Source organism: Cebus imitator, unplaced genomic scaffold (genome assembly GCF_001604975.1).
Source record: "Cebus imitator isolate Cc_AM_T3 unplaced genomic scaffold, Cebus_imitator-1.0 Scaffold50, whole genome shotgun sequence".
Lineage (NCBI taxonomy): Eukaryota > Metazoa > Chordata > Mammalia > Primates > Cebidae > Cebus > Cebus imitator.
Window position 1 is genome coordinate 8,115,378 of NW_016107365.1, and position 18,868 is coordinate 8,134,245.

General features: G+C 41.0%; 1 protein-coding gene across 2 annotated transcripts in view; it reads right to left on the reverse strand.

Moving 5' to 3' along the window:
- LHFPL2 (LHFPL tetraspan subfamily member 2) overlaps positions 1–18,868 on the reverse strand; it is a 154,086-nt gene that overhangs the window by 70,190 nt on the left and 65,028 nt on the right. Inside the window, exons 1-2 of one of the 2 annotated variants that reach the window (XM_037738192.1) lie at positions 7,716–8,625; positions 5,406–5,464 (exon numbers count right to left, since the gene is read on the reverse strand). The gene's annotated coding sequence lies outside the window, so the exon portion shown is untranslated. Of the gene's footprint in view, positions 1–5,405; positions 5,465–7,715; positions 8,626–18,868 lie in introns of those variants that run through there. The other variant, XM_017527709.2, reaches the window with a different exon arrangement.

Genomic DNA, 18,868 nt, shown 5'->3' on the forward strand with positions numbered 1-18,868 from the left:
GGAGAGAGAATCCCCAGAAGTCTCCGGTAGGATACACCTAGCTAGAATTCTCATCAGAAAAAAAGATAAACTGTCAACATGCAAGTAACAAAATTAGAAAATGACAAAAAGAATGGCATCCATTTTGTCTTCAATGCACTTAATTACTCGGATTTGTTTTGTTAAGTCTTGAATATCACTGTCGATTTCCACTTCATCATTTTTCATCATCAGAGACCTTATATTTGGTCCAATTTACTATCAAGTAAAGGGAGAAGATTGTTACACTTTTGCTAAATAAATGCTTCCTACTCCTATTAACTGCTTCCAAATCAATGGTATAAATGAATCCTATCTTCTAATATTGGAATTTAAGAACATTATCATAACAATTAAACTATGGAGGGAAAAGCTACCTTTCTTCAGCTAAAGATTCTTACTAAAATTTGATAATGGTTTCTATTTAATATATAAGTATCAATCCTGCTTAATTCCCAGATAGAGCTTTTTTAACTGTACCACTCATCTGCTCAGTCTGGGAAAAATATAACCATGGCGACATACTTGCTGTGGTTATTACACAAAAGAACACAGGCATCACAGATGGAGTGCACACAAAGAGAGAATTTTAACAAGGAAAGTGGCCAGTGTCTATTGGCACCAACTACATAGGAATAGAATGACAGAGGATAGCTATCCTCACCACCATCGCCTCATAAGGGATGTGGCCTGTCTTCAAACCCAGACAAGTATGATTCAAAGTCACACACTCTACCCACTGCCTCTCAGAATGCACATAAGTATCATTATGGCTTCAATGTGAAACAAACATACTGATAACCTTTTTTATTATCTTCTCATGTTTCCTACACCTGCTGCTGAAAACGAAGCATCTAGCCAGTAATCATGCCCTTGGCAATGTATCTTCGAATTTCTGGTACCATGGTAAGAAAACAGTACTGAATCACTGCAAGTAATTAAAAGTCCTTTTGTCGTAGATGACAGTTCCTCAACTGATCTCCGGGGGAGTGGCAACACATGACACCGGGAACGTGGTGCCTGCAACAAATGTCAAAGTCAACAATCATCAAGGAGGGGGAACATTTAGCTGAAAACACTGGTTTCACACCTAGGGAGTGGTTGTGAAGGGAAGGCTCTGAGGGCTTCCCTTGACACAGTCATGAGGCAGTGGAGGCCAAAGGACTGCAAGTAAGTAAAAATTGACCTTGAGCTATATTACATGAGGCTTGCACTTTGGTTTACTATGCACCTTTGCTTTTTTCCTCCCAATTTTGAATACTTAAAACATTTCTCAAATTTGTTAATTGGCAGACTATGAACAAAATAGAAAAAACCCATTTTCATAATCTTCACAAACAGGGAAAATAATATTTTGCTTGATAAATTAGAAACTATCCAATTCTATGATTCTAGAACAATACTGTCCAATAAAAATATTACTGTGAGCCATGTGTATTCATTAAAATTTTAGTAGCAACATTCAAAAAGCATAAACTAATTTCAAGAAATTTCATGTAACTCAGAATATCTAAAACATTATCATTTTGACATGTGATCAGAATAAAAATTATTAATGGAATTTTTTTTTAGTCTTTCTTAATGATGATGCAAAGGCATGGAATTTTTACATTCTTTTTTTCTAATACTTAACACTTTAAAATATTGTGTATTTTGCACTTAATGCACATTTCAATTCAGACACAAAATTTCCACCAGAAATAATTGATCTGGTTTAAAATTTAGAAAATTTACAGTTGAAAAAGTAGGATCACATATCAAAGTTGTTCCAAACAAACATCGTCCAAAAAACTGAATTGACTATCAGTTCTAAATTTTAAGTAGAAAGAAAACTTTGGTGCCTCAGTGGCACTAGCCATATGTGCAGTGCTCAGCAGCCACACGGGGAGACGCTACAGGGGAGGCACTATCGTATCAGACGGTATGCGTGTGTGGCACTTTCACTTTGCCCCTTCAGCTAGAATTCCCCCAGATGGGGAGAGACCTATCCCCATTTCACTTTCAAAGGGTACCCAAGAAGACCCACTCCCAGTGCTGTGTTCGCCCACAAGGGGGTCCCACCTTATGGGGTCCCTGCATTTATTCAGATCATCTCCCCTGGTCCAAATTAGCATAACATGATAAAAGGCAGCTCGACAAGACACAGTTCAAACGTGAGGGCTTTTACAACTGTGGATATTTATTCATGTCTGATTCTCTACCTCCCTTCTAATGTCCTAGTGAATTTATGAGCATGTTCAGTGAGATTCATTAGGTGCTAGTTCCGTATGCCCCAGTCTTCACACAGTACATCATTTACTCTCAGAGCAATCCAGTGAGATAGGTGAGAGCCAGACAGGGTGACAGTCACTTGCTGGAGGACATTCACCTCATTATAAGTGGTGAGAGCAGGGATTTAAGCCCAGAGAGTCTGGATTTAAGCCCAGCGGAGGCCCCTTATACTAATCACACACCCTAAATTCACACTTTTCAAAGACTTCTCATAATTCTCATGGAATAGGCAGGCAAAACTGAGCAGGCATTATTACCCTTGCCACTTTGCCAGTGAGGCACATGTGGTAAGAGATTCACCCAAAGAGGCACAGCATGAGCCTGGCAGAGCAACCCTTTGGACTCCACATCCCACGCTCTCTCCACGATACCTAGTGCCAGGGAGCAGGCAGAGGAACGCCTGCTGTTTACTACACACCACACACATTCCTGTCTTTATGTTGGTCAATCTTCCCATCACTTTGGGAAGAAGGGATTAACCATGAGTAGAGATGAGAATTCCACATGGTCATGAAATGTGCCCTAGGTCACATAGTCCGCTGGTACCACAGCTGTGGTCCCAATCCGGGTCTGTGTCCACAGAGACGGAGCCTCTGCCAAGGACTGCCTAATGTCAAGGCTTGCCCCAGCCGGCAATCATGCTCTTCACTCAAGAGAAACCTTCCATCGAGTTCAAATAATGTGACTGACTACATAATAGAAAGCAGGATCACCAACATGGCAAAACCAAGGCTGTATTAAAAATACAAAAATTAACCAGGCATGGTTGCAGGCACCTATAATCCCAGATACTTGGGAGGCTGAGGCAGAAAAACTGCTTGAACTGGGGAGGTAGAGATTGCAGTGAGCCAAGATCCAGCCTGAGCAACAGAGCAAGTCTCCATCTCAAAAAACAAACAAACTAAAAAAAAAAAAAAAAAAAAAAAAAAAAAAAAAAAAAAAAAAAAAAAAAAAAAAAAAAAAAAAGGCAGGATCAGGTTGCTCTATAGTTCAGACACCATTAACTCAGAATGTATGTTCTTGTATTTGTCTGACCTGATAAAGTGTTACTATATTTCTATGGGATGAATTCACAACTTTTTAAAAAAAAAAAGACACAGAGAAGGCTGGTTTTATTAGGTTACATATTCAGAAGGGGGCATGTTAAGGGAACACACCACCTGGATCCTGAAGGCACTGGCAGAATGAAACCGACCCTTCCCCAGAGCGGGATTAAACAAGCCAGACTGGCAGTGACCAGGAGACAACCCGCAAAGCGGGGATGAAGCCATTACTGGGAAACACATGAGAAATGTAGGGCCTCTTCACGTGGGCTTTCACATGCGACTCCTTAAATAGCAGGTAAAATGAAAATTGTTCCCGTTCCCACTCAGGCAGACAGTGCCTGGGAGTAGAAATAAACACCCGTCCCCAGCACAGGCCTGCCTCCAATGAGAATATCTGCAGTTGCAGAACTACGTGAGCAAAAATCAGCCCTTACGACGAACTCCAACATCACCTAGCTGACAAGCATCTGAAATTTTGGATCTGAACAGCATATGGCAGTATTATTATTGGCCAAATTTTAAACAGGTTTATGAGCAACTGGTTCAGAAAATCACATGTAATAAGTTCCTTAATTTCAACATACAGGAAAAGGTGTATGTTATTATTAATAACCTTTATTAATTAAAAAAATCAGTTTCTCCACATCCACTAAATAAATATGGAGTAGATAAAGATTATCAGTTTGGGCTGCTCATGGTGGCTCAGGCCTGTAATCCCAGCACTTTGGGAGGCGGAGGTGGGCAGATCACTTGAGGTCAGGAGTTCAAGACCAGCCTGGCCAACATGGTGAAACCCCATCTCTGCTAAAAATACAAAAACTAGCTAGGCATTGCCTATAGTCCCAGCTACTCTACTCGGGAGGCTGAGGCAGGTGAATCACTTGAACCCAGGAGACAGAGGCTGCAGTGAGCTGAGATTGTGCCACTGCGCTTCAGCCTGGGTGACAGAGCCAGACTCCGCCTCAAAAAAAAAAAAAGATTATCAGTTTAATAAGGTGCCAATGATTAGCCTGCTCAGGATACCAACTATCTCAGGTCAGCTCTGGCTTTCCCGTGAGAAGGAGGAACTCTGCGCAAATAATTTCATAACTCACAAGGATTTACAGTTCTTATTTAGCAACAAAAAAACCCCAAGCTTCCTAACCTTAGCAATAGCAGTTGTTAGAACAACATTTGAGGAGTCAATAATAGTTCATTTCATAACATAAGAGCAATTTTTCCTTTCCTAGAATCTGTAATCCAAGAAAAAGACCTTTCTACAAATGAGATGGTGTCTGTGAAAATGTTGTGTGCAAATTCCCTCCACGTGGCAGACCCTCCTGAAACGTGTGTCAGTTCCAAATTGATACCTTGAGCTGGCTTCTTTTGGCTGAGGCGAACCTCTAGTTTGTAACAATATCCTCGAGGACCTGGCTGAATGGTCCTCTCCCTTGGGAGAAACAGGGCTGGATCAAAGTCTTTTGGGACAATTGTTTGACTATCTGCTGCCTGGATTTTCTTAAATGTGTATTGTAGAAGATTACTCAACCTCTATTATCGTTAGTAATATTTCAAAAACTGACCTTTAAATTAGAACCTGTAGAACTAATCATAAATCACCTATTAGTCAACTGTTTTCAACTTCCATTCCCACAATCCTTTCATATGAGCTATTACTGAGTAATAAAATTAAGTAATTTTAATTGGCTATCTTTACTTTCTCTAAGAGAAATGATAAAAATGCTGAACTGGTCTACAGAGAGGCTCAAAAGGAAAGACAACTTAAAATCAGCGATGCTTACTATAAAGAGCTCTGAAACTTGGGTATAAATGGTGACAAATAAAGCATGTCAAAATTGAAGTGTGGAAATTACAGCATTAAATTCAATACCATTTATGAAACTTCACAGGGTTGTTTATAACATTTATGTATGCTCATCCATGTGACTTTCTAGCCTTAAAACAATTAGTGCTTACCACACAGGGTTCAAAAGTTTGAAACACTGCATCTTTTTCAAGAAGTTGCCATTCACTGGAAAAGTGTTCCCAAACAATCATCAACAATAAGGTCGTGTGATTTCATTCACTTACCTATTTATATCTGTAGGAATGCTGGGAAGTCTTAATGAACAACTTCAGAAAAACGCCACCTGGAGAAACAAATTGAACAAAGGGATTTTAACACACAGACACACAGGCGCACACACACACACAAAGAAGACATAGCACACAATTTTTTATCTTATTAAAATATGTGATGTTTCAAATATCGGTCCCCAGGCAGCACACCGCTCAACTTGCACTGGAACACAGCCACTCCTCCTCAGGAACACGGATGCACAAGCGCAGGGTTCAAACCACTGATGAACCAGAAAAAGCAAAAGGCCAGGGGAGAACGTGCAGCCTGTGAACATGCACCTAATTACATCCTTTCCTTTCCCCTCACAAGGAGACCAACTTAAAAATACAACTTGTGTCCTGGAGGACAGTTTATGAATGACCATAAAAGGCTCAAAAATCCAGAAACAAATTAAGAAATAAAATATAAAACTGTGACTGAGGAAACTATCCTAGCAGCACTTTATATCCTTTTCAGTTACACTATTGATGTTTTAAAGCTAAATTTGCAAAGATGTCAGGACTGGGAAAGTGGAAAATGGCCATTTTTAGAAAAACTCTAACATAGTAAAAAGAAAAGTTGAAAAGTAAGAACTTATTTAATGACTAGTTTATTCAGAAATCAAGGGTTCCTGCTGGTGGTCTCAAAGTCTTTAGGTAACCTTTAGAAAATTACAAGCCTACTATAATAGACACATACCCATGTATGTTTATTGCAGCACTGGTCACAATAGCAAAGACTTGGAACCAACCCAAATGCCCATCAATGAGAGACTGGATAAAGAAAATGTGGCACATATACACCATGGAATATTATGCAGTCATAAAAAGCATGAGTTCATGTCCTTTGCAGGGACATGGATGAAGCTGGAAACCATCATTCTCAGCAAACTGACACAAAAACAGAAAACAAACACTGCATGTTCTCACTCATAAGTGGGTGTTGAACAATTAGAACATATGGACACAGGGAGGGGAACATCACATGCAGGGGCCTGTTGGGGGGTGGGGAGGCTAGGGGAGGAATAGCAGGGGATGGGGGACTGGGAGGGATAACATCAGGAGAAATACCTAATGTAGGTGACGGGGGAATGGAGGCAGCAAAGCACCATGGCACGTGTATACCTATGCAACAAACCTGCACGATCTACACATGTACCCCAGAACTTAAAGTGGAATAAAAAAATTTGTAATTCACAGGCTAAAAAAAAAAAAAAAGATTATAAGCCTACTAACAGATCACAAAACAGAGAATCCTCAAATATCTCTTCAGCATTGCTTTGAAATATGAAACATAAATGGAAAAAATTTCCAACATAAAATGTCAGTTACCATTTGTTGAAAATCTATGATGCACCTGGGACTGTTATAGGAACATATTACAACCTTTCTAGACAAAGATACCCATTAACAGATGGGGAAACTGATGTTAAAAGAAGTAGAGAACCTTCCTCAATATCACAGGATCCAGGGTTTCCAAACATACCTTTTTCCTCCTATCATATGGTCTTGCTCTTAAAAGAATCTCTTCCACTCTACAAAGTCTATATACACCTCCCCAGACAGAAACCTCATATTCCTTAATGCAAACTCTAAACTGGCTATCAGAGAACTAGCCAATTGGGTTTTTCTTTTTGTACATTTAAAAGTAATTTCTTCGTTTAAAAATGATTAGGCTTATGTTATTTAGGACTACAAGGTAACATTGTGTATGAGTAAATATTTAGAAAAAAAGCATTTTGGGTTCATGAGATATTAAAAATGCAATTGGGGTGAATAAATGTGTTTAATTCCCCATAAGGTGAATTAAACAAAATGTTCAATAGTCTCAATTCCACTGAAATAGGAAAACGAGAAGTCCACATGCTTATTTTCTATAATCAAAATGTCAAATATAGCCATGGGCTGACAATCAAAATCTGTAGTATCAAGCTATGAATGTCCACACTTAAAGGCAGATAAGTAGCTTAATATCAGCAGCCCCAGTGCTAATCCAAAGTATACCTGAGGTTGAAAAGCCAATGGTGGCACAAAGGCTCCTCTAACTAAATACATCATTTTAGTTTAGTAAAAAACTAGAAGATACTGGACAACAGTCATTGGGTTTCACTTTATTAAAAATACACAAAAGAATTCTGAATTCATAAGTTCCTTTGTTATAACAGTTAAGGAAACTATGACTTTTTAAAGGTGGTTCTTTGTTACTTAATTACTAGCTAAATTCTAAACATTTCCCACAATTTTATTTTACCTTTTAGGGAAAGTCATGATCAGCATTTTTACCTGGAAATGGCTTCTGTGAAATATGCCTCTAGGATTATTATGAATGAGTCTGTTATAAATGGAGTTCTTGATCAACATTTCCTTATTTCTAAAAGCTAAATGAGTACCAAAAATGAGTCACTTCAATGTTAGCACTGTTCAAAATTCAAAGATAACATTTTTAAAAATCTCTTTTTTTTTAACATATAACCAAGCAAAGCTCTGGACAGTTAAGACAGTCAAGGCCCTAACAGCAACAGAGACGGCAGAGTTGTATCCAAGTTCCCACCTAAAGCGTTCAAATTTACACTGACAGTAAAAAGCATTTCTAGAATAAATTAATTTGACCCAAAGCTCTGAAGATAAAATGTATTTAGGAATAGGTTCTCAGTATCACGGTTAAGCTTTTTTGACAAAGAAACAGTATCTTGTGAAACCACCAAAGTAATCAGGAAGATAAAATATGCCAATTCTGTTCTGGGTTTGGTTAGTTTATAGGTGTGATTTTCATTTTTTAAAAAATATACTATTTCAAAAATACAGTATACTAAAAACATACTAACTCACAGAGCCCTCAAAAGTTCACCCAAAAAGTTAATGTATTAGGACTGTCAGGCACTGTTCTATGTATTAGAACATTATCTCTATTTCTAGTTCTAATCTTGGCATCTGTTTTTTAGAAAGATTGGTCTGTTATTACTTAAAGTTTATGAAGTAATAAGAGACCAATGTTTCTGCAAAACAATTTTTGGGAATTAACTCATTTACTTTCACAAAACCCCTGAAGCAGCTACTAGTATTATCCCATTTTAACGACAAGGAAGCGGCAGAAAGATGCTTAAATAACTTAAAAATATTACATGGCTTGCGAGAAGTGGTGTTAATATTCAAATCCATACACATGATCACATTTTACCCTAACACCTATATAATGCAAGCAGGAGAGAAAATTTTGGCCTCATTTTTAACAATGAGGCAAACAAATTCCTGAAGAATAAGAGCTGGCTTCCTCAGAGGCACACAGCTAGCCAGTAACAAGGGTCAAGAGAACCCGGGGTACCTAATGCTAAGGCCGTACTGCTTTGTCATTTGTTTATTTTTGTCTTAGATTCTATAAATCAATGTGTAAAACTGAGTATAAAGAGTGTGGTTTCAGGTCAGGCACGGTGGCTTGTGGCTCACGCCTGTAATCCCAGCACTTTGGAAGGCCGAGGTAGGTGGATCACTTGAGGTCAGAAGTTCGAGACCAGCCTGGCCAACATGGTCAAATCCTTTCTCTAAAAAAATACAAAAAAATTAGCCGGGCATGGTGGCACACGTCTGTAATCCCAGCTACTAGACCAGCTGAGACAGGCGAATTGCTTGAACCCAGGAGGCGGAGGTTGCAGGGAGCTGAGATCATACCACTTGTACTCTAGCCTGGGTGACAGAGCAAGATGTCATCTCAGGAAAAAAAAAAAAAAAAAAAAGACTGTGGTCCCTCTAATCACTGAGAAGACACTTCAGGATCCTCCCATGGGTTGTACTAGCAACAAGAACATCAATCAGAGCACATACAAAGGTATTCTCACGCTGCCAGGTCACCTTTTTTCCATTTTCCTAAATGCAAGTATGGGTTTTTTTTCACTTACTCGTTGTTAAACACATGGGTTGATATAAATATTGGTCTTTATCTGCATATTTGTACATTATTAGTCTGCTTAGTCACCTATAGTCCAATCAATGTAGGCACTGTTTACTCCAACAAACATTCTAAATAAAATTAAAACTACCATGTTTTTGCACCTCAAGGAGTTAAAAAGATTTTACTTCTCATTCATCTCAATTTGGGCTGCATGCCCTTCTGTTCCACTTCCGGATGTCAGGAGAAACAATAGCTGCCTTGAGTGCTGCACAGCAAACACAGCCCCCACGTGATGGGCACCAGTACTTATTTATTGAATTGAATTGCCGAAAACAGGAAGCAGAGTTGTAAGACCCCTTTCTCAGTTACAGATTTCTAAGACTTGAAGTGTACTGATTTCAATTGTTTCATGTTACCCTGTAAAACCAGAACCAAGGAGTGAAAATTACCTTGGAAATGAAATGGATAAATTTCGACTGAAAGAAGAAAGAGCTTTGTAATAAACAGAGTTGCCCTGAGGTGGTCCAGGTTGCCTCTGGGGTGGGTTAAGAAACAGCAGGTCACAACCACAGAGGCCACAGAGGAGAAAAGTCTCAGCAACTGTCCTCTCCCAGTTCTTTGCTGAGACCTGAGGTCTATGCCCATCCATGGCAAGAATGGGAGCTTCATGGCAGAGCACTGTAGGTCACAGGACACTCTGCAATTCATTTTCTCATTTATAGGCACTATTAGTAAAAGGGGGCTGGAGTGTGGGTGGGGAGAGACATCTTTACTATCCCCATTTTATAAACCAGGAATTTAAGCAACTTAAGCTAAATCACGCAATGAATAAATAAATGCTAGAATATGGGCTCCAATCTAGGACTTCTGACTCCCCAGGCAGGCCAGTGTATTTCCAGCTGGGCAATACTGCAATAACTAATGTAAGATGCCTGCAACCATCATACTTATTAAGTGTGGTCTCCCCATATTAAGGACAGGGGCAAGAAGGGGCCCCAAAGACTTGAAGCATGGAGGTGAATGCCAAAGCAAGATTAGCTAAAAGCAAAATACAGTAAGAGCTCTGCTACTCTCGCTAAACCATCCCTTCTACCTGACTAGGAAGAGCTCATTATATTTTCAGCAGACACACTCTCTAAGGCTCTATTTACATAAGTCAACTAAAGGAATTATTGTCCAAATCCTAGTTTACTGTGCTCTACTGATACAACAAATGCTTGGGGATGTCTGTCCACAAGTTAAGGGGAGTCTGTGGCAGCATCACAAAGAGCACCACCCATTTCTGCAGCCAAAGCATTAATCGCTGCTCCAAAACTAAGCCGGTAGTTAACTTTTTTTAGAAATCTGAAATGCATTCTCTGACAAAATGTCCAGGACAACCTCATACTTGTGTCTGACAACAGGAGTTTAACAGAACTGGGTCAGCCACTGATTGCTGAACCTTGCAAGATTTTCAAGGAAAGACATAAGAGTGTCAAGTTTCACGAACCGTCTACCAAGCACAGAGAGTGGCAAGTTGCCAAAGGCTGGACTGTGTTAAATGCATGCGAGACGCTGGGAACTTGAACCCCAACAATGCCGGCCCTGCCACTCAACCAACAGTGGTGAAAGACTGAGGTTCAAGTTTCCAAAGACCTCACAGACTATATGCCAAACATTGCTAATCAGGAAAACTTCATTCTCTTAAGGAAGCAGAACCTCCTTGATTCAAACATCCCATCAACATGAAGCTGGTAGAGAGTACATTTTTAAATATCTGGGTACAAAAGAATAGCCTATATTTGCCAACACCAAGTCATTTATGCTGCTTTTTAACATGCCAGGTTTGCACATCAAAACATTGCTGCTTTTATTCCCACACAGCTGGGACCATGATCATTCACATAATGCTTACCTCTTCCCCAACATTCAGTTATAAATCTACAGGACAAGATCCTTGAGAACAAAACTGATTCTAGCTTACTCCTTTCAATATCTCTTGCACTCAACACAAATGCATGGCATAGACAATTCATGAATGCTAACTGAATAAACAAAAAGATCACTGCACTATGCACATTCCCTACAGATAGCAGTCAGAAAAGTCAGGTTATGTAGAAGAAAGAAATACTGGGTTAATGAGAGTGGAGAAAATCATGAGACAAACATGATAGCAAGAATTCCAGTCTGAGAAACAAGCACAGGAGGCAAAGGGGAATCGCAGGCAGCAACAGAGCACAGCATAGCAGTGATGCTGTCCAAGGCGAGGGGATCCTCCAGTGGGTGTGTTTCTAAAACACCAATGTCTGGACCCACCTCTGTGAATTCCTTCTATTGTAGACTAGCCCTGGAGTATTAGTGATGAAGGACAGTGATGGGGGAGCAAGTGTGTACAGGCAATTCTCAGAAACACTCCTCCAGATGACAATTACTCAACTGTCTTGCTTTAGCCTTGAAAATATATATATGTGTGTGTGTATGTGTATATGTGATCATTTTGCAAGACAGAAACTACCGTGAATAGTGTTGAGCACTAGCAATGTGCAAACCTCATCAAATACCCCAACTACTTGTTTCAGGATAGGTTATTTAAGAGCCGAGCATTACAGGCAGACAGGTGAGTGCGGCACACTTGGGGGAAAGGCCAGGCAAACAGGTGGCTGCAGTGAGTAACTTGGGCTGTAAGTGCTGACAAGCACTTTCTGTGCTTGACAGTTCTTAGGGGTCTGCATTCCAAATCTAGGCATAAACTTTAAGTAACAACAGACCACTGTTTCTGAAAAGCAGATGCCAAGATTAAAACTACAAGTAAAGACACAGAGTAAGGGAGATGCAGGGAAGGAACACTCTCATTGAGGCATGTGGGAAGAGAAGGTGGAAAAGCCAGCCAGGTGCAGTGCTTCATGCCTGTAATCCCAGCACTTTGGGAGGCTGGGGCAGGAGGATCACGAGGTCAAGAGATCGAGACTATCCTGGCCAACATGGTGAAATCCCATCTCTACTAAAAATACAAAAACTAGCTGGGCATGGTGGCGCATGCCTGTCGTCCCAGCTACTTGGGAGGCTGAGGCAGGAGAATTGTGTGAACCCGGGTGGTGGAGGTTTTAGTAAGCTGAGATCGGGCCATTGCACTCCAGCCTGGCGACAGAGTGAGACTCCACCTAAAAAAAAAAGAAGGTGGAAAAGCCTACGGTTCTTTCTCCCATCTTTCCTTTTCCAAAGGCAGCACTCAAAATCAGGTAAATGGAAACTGTCCTCTTGAAACACACCCGTCCCCAGCTCATTTGTCCTGAAGTTTGCTGTAGACTCCCTATCACAGGTGAGTGTTGTGCTCCCTCCTTTTGTGGCCTGTGCTGACCCTGAATTCCGTGCTACACTCTGAAAACCTCAGATTTGTGGCCCAGGGCATCTGCCTCTGTAACTACTTTGCCTCTATATCCTCCCCAACACCATGCGTGACATTCTGCTCAAGACCCAACTTCAGTGTCATCTTCCACACAGCCTTCTCTTAACTCACCCTCTCCTCTGCCCTCGCTATGCGACCCTTCTCTGAGCTCTCGAGGCTCAGAGTGGTAGCGGTCACACCCGCCATACTAATTATTCACTTGTCTGACTCCCTGTTTCAAGTCCATCCACACATTTCATGGCTCTCATTTACAAACTGCGGCTTGGGGTGACATCCAAAAATGACCATAACAGTCCTTGACTGGAAAGGACTAACAGAAGGTGAGGCAGGCACCCCAAAATCACAGATATTCATACTTGTCCCTCGCTTCATTCAAATCTCCATTCAAACGTTACCTCCTTCCCTGACCACCCTTGCTAAACGTACAAGACATTCCTCCAAGCCTCCAGCACTGCCTGCCCACAGCTCTTACCACTATCTGGCATCCACCCATGTGGATGGATAAGGTAGATACACAGAGACGGAAATGTCTAGATAGGTAAGTACAGCAATAGAGCTTATTTTTTAAGTTAGTTGTCTGCCCACTAGGATGTAAGCTCCCTTAAGGCAAGGCCTTTAATCAGTTTTGGTCTGTGACATACAGATTCCTAACACCAGGAATTGTGCCTGAGAAAGAATGCATTCTTTCAGTAAATATCGGTTGATAAATACATGCATAATGTCTTGACCAAAAGAGGAAACCCTGGGGAAAAGGAGATCAGACAAGAGAGGGAGGAAATTTTGCTCTGTTGAAGCTTTTGAGGTTTGGGGAACCAGGTAGTGGGGGTTCCAGTAGCATGGGCAATATAGTTCGGAAAATTGCCAGCATATAGGAAGTGACTGAAGTCATGGGTAAGAGTGAGATTACCCCCAGAAAAGCATGTTAAGTAAGTAAGGAAAGAGCTGGCTACTATATAGTAAAAAGAAAAACTAGCATCTACCTCATAGGAATATATGTATTAAAGGAGTTAGTGCCTATGAAATATCTGAGCTGTCTCTTCAAGGCTCAGTCAAATATTCTACAAAGTATGCAATATATAATATATGCTAACTAAATATATGAGCACCTTGTAAGACTGAGACCACTTCTGGCACCAAATGACAAGCATTTGGACACAGCAGGAACCTAAAAACTAAACATTTACACTAGGCTGTGTTTTTCTTTTGTAGGGCTCGGAGTTACTCAAGAGTTGTTCGGAGTTTAATAGATACTCCTGCAGTATCTTCGGCAGCAGTCCCCATCCTTCCTGCACCAGGGACCTGTTTCCTGGAAGACAAATTTTCTACAGCCAGTGGGTTTCAGGATGAAACTGTTCCACCTCGTATCATCAGGCATTAGATTCTCATAAGGAGCAAGCAACCTAGATCCCGCCCACACACAGGTAACAGTGGAGTTTGCACTCCTATGAGAATCTAACGCTACTGATGATCTGACAGGAGGGGGAGCTCACGCTGTAATGCTCACTGGCCTGGTCCTGCAGTGCAGCTTGGGTCCCAAGGAGGCTTGGGCACCCAAGACCTATAGTGTGAAATAACACTGCATTGTTTCCTATTACGTTGTGGGGAAGAGAAAACAGGCGGGAACTCAATTTCCTGGAATGGGACCTACAAGGAAAGCACTCATTTCTACAAGATCCAAGAGCATGAATTGTCTACCATGGTGGGTGCAAGCACTATTGTGACAGCCTTAAACCCAATCCACGAGGAAAAAACTTCTTGGCACGATAAAGTAGTGAAAAATGTGGCATGTGAGCTAAATTCAAAGGGTGAGTTAAATGGAAAGGTCCAATTTTAAGACAGAAAAAAAATACTCGTTGGCTTAGGTGGTTAGCTTTTAAGTTTGCAACTAACTATAGCTTAACTAAAAATAACCACCCCAAGTGAATGGCAGGGAAAGAACTATGGCTGTCCCACTTAGAAGAGTTGGTCAGGGAAGCTGAGGCCAACACATTTAACCACTGAAGCAGCAGGGAAGGGCCTGTTGGAGGTATCGCTGCAGAGGGAGTCTCTCAACAGAAGGACCCTTAGGTTTCGCTGGTGAGAGCAGAGGAGGAAGTGAGCGGAGTGCCTCCACTGCTATAACCAGCCTGTCTCTGCTTTTATCTTTTTCTCCTATATTAGAATTTGACTTAACAGTTAGAAGAAAGCACTCACTGTCGAAACAAATACTTTGGAAGCCACTGCCCTGAAGCCAGTTAATTCTGCGGGGAAAAAAATCACAAGTTTTAAAATTCTAATTTTTGTGTTCATTTTAAAATTGATTTAAGAATATCTTGATGATGGCTACCACGGGGGTAGGTAAGTGCAGAGATTAAGAAGTGTGTAAGTTTTAGGATTCTATAATGTTTGAATTTTGTGTCACAGAAATGAACAGTTTTCTCATCAAAAGTGCCTAAGATTGTTTAAACTACTTGTCTTTCCTATTTTTTATAGGAAACAAATTATAACTAAATCCAATAGAAGCAAATATCTAAAACAGAAGCAAAATTCTCTTTTAATGCCAGCTCTTCCCCCAGTTCCCAAAGAGGAGGAGAGTCCGTTCATGACGAGAACTATGAAGCACTATTTCCATAATGTCTGTTCCAACTTAGAGGAGGAAGTTTTGTCTTCAGACTGAAGAGGCCCACTAATAGGGGTCGTGAAGACCGTGGTCCACGGGGAATATTTCACATTTCCCTTTAACTGTTAAAGACGTGGGCAGGGTGCCCTCTGCATACCAGGCCCAGCCCTCCGGTGGCTCGGCTTGGCCCCAGGAGGAAAGGCTGAGTTGGGATATCCTTCCAAGCCCTCTAACCCTTCCCTGTGAACCATGGCACACATGTGAGAGCCAGTTGGTCGGGGTTACAAGTACAGTCTGGCCAGACAGCCCAGCCCAGCTAACTGGCCCACATAGCAACTGAACCCTGACCCTGGCCTCACCATCTCCATCCTCTAACCAAATGTGTTAATTGGCTGCAGATTCTTGAACTATGTCTCGGATGCATTTCCCAACAACAAAAAAAGTGATGGGACATAATTTTGTCTAGTAAGGGAAAACTGTTTTAAATAAACCACTGCTGACCAGCAAATTCAACAACAATCAGTGGTAAACAACCATCTACAATTGATTAAAGTCCTTTTTCCCACAAGATTCTTGTGTGCCAGAGGGTTGCAGATGCCTCGCTGAAACCTTCAGAAAACACTGTTCTCAGAGGCAATTCTGCAGATGCATGTTTTGGTTCCTGAGCTTTCGCTTGCATGGAGTGAAGGCTATTCATTCTGAAACAGGGGGATTCTTCCTCTCTCCAGATTTGTCCTCGCTGTGCATCACCAAACACCTCACCACCTCAGTGTCTCTGTGTGACTCAGAACTGATGGCTATCAGGGCAGGAAGGACCTCACAGAGACTCTGGCCCAAAGTCAATCATTTCATAAAAAAATCCAGAGACAGCCAGGTGCGGTGGCTCATACCTGTAATTCCAGCTGTTTGGGACGAAGGCGAGTGGATCACAAGGTCAGGAGCTTGAGACCAGCCTGGCCAATATGGTGAAACCCCGTTTCTACTAAAAATACAAAAATTAGCCGAGCGTGGTAGCGGGTGACTATAGTCCCAGCTACTCAGGAGGCTGAGGCAGGAGAATCGCTTGAACCCGAGAGTCAGAGGTTGCAGTGAACTGAGATTACACCACTGTGCTCCAGCCTGGCAACAGAGCAAGACTCTGTCTCAAAAAAAAAAAAAAAAAATTCATAGACATAAAGTGACAAAGGTCTTGGTGCCAGAGCTACCAAGGGACTGCCAAGCAGATACTGCCTCCTAATCCTGTGTTCTGGCCGGTATATTACAGAACAGGCTGCTCAGATGTGCCTCAGGGACCATGTGGCAAGGAGGAGGCTGTGGGCAACCCCCCAGGGCAGCAGCTCTGGATCTGTTTCCCAGGTTAGGGTTAAACACAAGATTTCATTTGAAAGAAGGGGCTCCGCTATAAATAAACAAGCATCCTGAAAACCACCACATGGTAAAACTAACTCTACAAAATGTTAAAAGAGAAAAAGAGCTAAAACATAGGTTTTATTTTAATGAATGTGTCTTTTTTAAATGGAACAAGCAAAGAAAACAGCCCTAAAACAAAATGTTATAGCTTAGAGTTCTCTCCTTTATTTTTCCCTGACCAGGAAAATAACACACACAACTATAAAAGACAAAGAGAAGAAAAACAAAGGGAAGATAATGTAATTTAGCTTCTAGGTCTCTGAAAAAGTCTTCATCCTGCATTGACTGGACAATTTCAAGAAGTAGAGTCACAGAGGATATTTAATCTCCTAATTTAAACTTGTAAAATTTCCTTATGGAGACAAGGTCTTGCTCTGTCACCAATGCTGGAGCACAGTGGCCTGGTACAATCTTACAGGCGTGAGCCACTGAGCCCATCCAAAATATGTAAGATAAATTTTCACTCAAAAAAGAATGAAAGAAATGACTCTTTATAAATTACCTGTGAAAAGGTAAATAAATACGTAATGGTAAGTCTCCCAATTTTACCTTTTGCTCTCCTGTCCACTGAGCACCTTTAACAGCCTTCAATTTCTCCCATTCGTAAAAAAACAAGTCCTCCGCACAGGTGGCTGCAGAGCTATGAGCTGTGTCTCTCTAAGGTCAGTGGAGGGAGGGAAACTGGTTTGCCACTATGTGGTACGCGTCTGTACTGGATGCAATTTGCAGGAGAAGACAGGGCCCTGGGGACACTGGAAATTCAACAAGTCACCAGGAAGTATGTTCACTGTGGTTTGGCATTCCACAAAAAACCTTTTCTTTGACTTTTCAATTTTTTGTCATTCTAAGCTCCTACTGGAGCCAGATGGGTTTAAAATCTTTCTTGTTTCTTAACTTTTATTTTAGATTCAGGGGTACATAGGCAGGTTTGTTATATAGGTACCAACAGTTCTTTTTAAAGTGCATAGCTTCCAGTGACATTGAACCAAGCAATCTTTTAGGTATTTTATAGATCCTTTAAAGCCAGCAGACGTGATCATTGACAATGCAATAGTTCTTTACAGGAAGTATCCATAAGCTAAGTGCAGTTATTTTTATATTTTGTTAATATGTTCAGTCCAGTCAGCTGTGTCTATGCCAAGTGTCCTCTCAGCACCATCCTCTGAAAAGACGGAACGTTTTCTAAAAGGATGACCCCTCTTACTTCCTCCCTCCCAGTCATTCCTAAATTCTACAAGTAACAGTATCATACAATGCAAATGAGAGATGCAGGCCTTCCAGGCACAGGGAAGTCAAAACATTTTAAGAAGTCACAGGATAAGGTAACAAAGGACTGATCGTTTTGATGCCCTAATGGTATATGAATATTAGCATGAGTTGTTTCATAAACTTGGAACACTGCAAGAGACCATCTTGGTCAGCCTTAAGTAAGACTTACTTAAGCAACCTAATTTTTATGTTCTACTTCTGAGGATCTTCAGGACAGAAATTCCACAATTTCCCATTGGCATCTTGACTTGTGGTTTAATTTCCTTCAGAGTCAAAGGGGGCTGTTTCTCTCAACTTTTTTTTTTAAGTTAAATAAGAGCTCAATTCACGTAAAAGGTGTCATTTGAACAATGCAACTGGCCAGTGGAACAACACAAAAGTGAACAACCAACAACTAGGTTATCTGCTGTATACGGGTCCATGTGCCTGGCTCACTATGGATGGTCATGCTGCACCCATCCCAAGCTGAGTCCAGACTCAAGCTCACAACCTTAAGAAATGACTCCACAGCTCCTAGAAGGAGAGTAGCTTATATACAATGAAGAAACATTTCCTAGTCACTGGGGAAAACCTTTCCCAGGCCTTCCATACTTTCTAAATGAGAAAAAGACAATTTTCTTTTTCTGATGTCCTTTTTTTTTTTTCAAAGACTCCCCTAAGCAATATCATACTCAGTTTTCTTCAATTTTTAAAGGTGAACTCTCCACTAAGCTACACTCCTTGAAACAAGTCTTCCAGAGATTTTTGCCCTTGGCCTCCTGGAATTTTTCAATGAAACTCAAAAGAGATGTTTACCTGACCCCAAATGTTATCCTAATGAAAACTCTGTTTTTAATTCTTTGAACTCTTCTCTTTCTCTTTCCTTGTCATGCCCTCTGGGAAAGAAA